This window comes from Cervus elaphus, chromosome 24, assembly GCF_910594005.1.
Source record: "Cervus elaphus chromosome 24, mCerEla1.1, whole genome shotgun sequence".
Taxonomy (NCBI): domain Eukaryota; kingdom Metazoa; phylum Chordata; class Mammalia; order Artiodactyla; family Cervidae; genus Cervus; species Cervus elaphus.
This window is the reverse complement of record NC_057838.1, coordinates 27052068-27054495: the sequence shown is the minus strand read 5'-3', so window position 1 is coordinate 27054495 and position 2428 is coordinate 27052068. Positions and strand designations below refer to the sequence as shown.

The 2428-nt window shown below is 48.1% G+C and overlaps 1 non-coding gene across 1 annotated transcript; it reads right to left on the bottom strand.

Annotated features, from left to right (window-relative positions):
* Window positions 1–353: 353 nt before the first annotated feature.
* Window positions 354–426, bottom strand: TRNAG-CCC. The gene has a single exon. It is a non-coding gene; the product is annotated as a tRNA-Gly (tRNA).
* Between the last annotated feature and the right edge of the window lie 2002 nt (window positions 427–2428).

Sequence of the window (2428 nt, the reverse complement as noted above, 5' to 3'; positions counted from 1 at the left end):
TCCATGTATCTATCCCTGAACCAGTATCTGTAGCCAGGGGTATGGGATACACTGCGTGGCTCAGCCTCGGGTCACATGCTCCAAACTGGAGTATAGACACTGAAAGTAGGTAGACCCTGAAAGAAATGTGTGGCATTATCTGAAGTGCTAATGGATGGTGGGAAGCAAACCAATAGAATTTTATTTTAGTCTGCTTCAGGACACTCTAAAACAGATTCAAGGAAGTGATTCAGGGGACTGTTCAGGGGTTCCCTGAAGTTGTCTGTACTTGTGTTTTTTTTTTTTTTTTAATATTTATTTTTATTTATTTATTTGGCTACGTTGGGTCTTAGTTGAGGCATGTGGGATCTAAGTTCCTTGACCAGGGATCGAACCTGGGCCCCCTGAATTGGGAATGCAGAGTCTTAGCCACTGGACCACCAGGGAAGTCCTGGTAGTGTGCGTTTGTGTTCATTTTATAGGGGCAGGGTCCATAGCTTTGATTAGATTATCAAAGGCCAACCCAAAGAGTTGGCTCTGCTAAGATAATGGTAAATATTGAACCAGACAGAAGTGCTTTGTAAAAACTGAGCCTTGTGCTTGCACTGTCTTCTTGAATGCTTTCAATTTAAGATGTACAATCTGCTTTCCAGCTGCCTGTTATGAAATGATGATGAACCTATTGGGATTACCAGAGATCGTCAATACTGATTAAAATATCATTTCTTCAGCTTCCAGAAGTTGTGGGCCCCCTTTCCCTCCCAAGAAAGTCCTGTTTCTGGGGCCACAACAGAGGGTCCCCCACGCTCTGTCACAGAGGCTGAGCTCACAGCCCTGCTGGGAACCCAGCCACTACCCGCTCCCCTTAGAGCAGTGGCCTCAGCAGTCCGTTTGGCCAGGGATGGAGGGCTGCTCATTCTGGGTGAGGAAGAGGCCCTTTGGGAATTACTACCCTGTCATAATTCCAAAGCCTCATGCAGGCTGATATTTTCCTGCTAATCCCAGGCAGGTACATTTTTGACACCAGATAATGTTAGTCTTCTGACTGATACAGTGGCAGGTGAGCAAACACTGGGCGGCCGGCAGAATCCCTGACTTCCTGAGCATCCGTGATCGTGGATTCATTGACGTTTAAACATCTAGAGACCTGCCACACCCTCGCCCTTTGCATTTGCCAGATTAGGTTATCTGTGAGTGACTGCTGTAAACAGCTGCCCCTCATTTCCCCCTCTCACTTGTACTTTGGCTTTTAAATAGGTTCAAAGCCAGGCATTTTGCTGATTTTTCCCCATCTGTGACCCACAGACTGGCCCAGGGATGCTTAGAGTTTAATGTGCACATGAGAATTCCCTGGTGATCCAGTGATTAGGACTCCACACTTCCACTGCAGGGGGCATGGGCTTGATCCCTGGTTGGGGAGCTAACAAGCCACTTGCCGTGTGGCACAAGCAAATATGGCAATTTAATATTAATTAATTAATTAAAATTTAAAAATAATGTGCACACGAATCACCCAGGGATCTTGCTCAAATGCAGATTCAACTCAGCAGACCTGAGGTGGGCCTGAGATTCTGCATTTCTAACACACTTCCAGTAACACACCTGCTTCTCCAAGGTCCTCATGACTAAGAGCAGAGGTCTAGGCCAAAGGCTTTCAACTCTGGCAGCACTCTCCCCAGTGACACCTGGGGAGTTGTAGAAATACCAGTGCTTGGGTCCTACTTTCAGATTGTAGGACCCAAGCACTGGTCCTACTTTCAGATAGTAGGACCTACTAGATCCTACTCCCTAGTTCGTAGTGTGACACCCCAGATGCCTCTGACGTGCAGAGATGTCCCCTGGTCTCACCCCTCAGCCTACAGCCTCTGCCTGCCAGCTCTCCTCACTGCCAATCTGGCTCACTCACACCACCTTTGTGCTACACTCCTGGAGTCCCTTCTCCTTCATCCTTGGAACTCATGGAGGGCTTCTTATGGACTGGAACTTTCCACACAACCTGATCTGATGAAGTCAGCATTACTTCTATCCCCATCTTGCAGACAGAGAAACTGAGGTTTGGAGAGTGAAGCATCTTGTCTTAGGTCACACAGCTATTAAGCAGCAATGTCAGGACTCACCCAGGTCTTCTATTCCTGGAGCAAAACAGCAGCAGAGTGAGGGTTTAAGAGGATGATGGCCTCGGGAGTCAGACAGACCTGGGGTCCACCACTCACTGTTGGTGTGACCTTGGGTAGGCTACCCAGATGCTGAAGTGTTGGGTCCTCCTCTGTAAAATGGAGCCACTTCTCAGGGCTATCGGGAACATAAAATGATGTGACCCATAAAAGCCATTGCCCCCCAAGGGCTTCCCAGGTGGTGCTACTGGTAAAGAACCTGCCTGTCAATGCAGGAGACATAAGAGACGAGAGTTTGATCCCTGGGTTGGGATGATTCCCTGGAGGAGGAAATG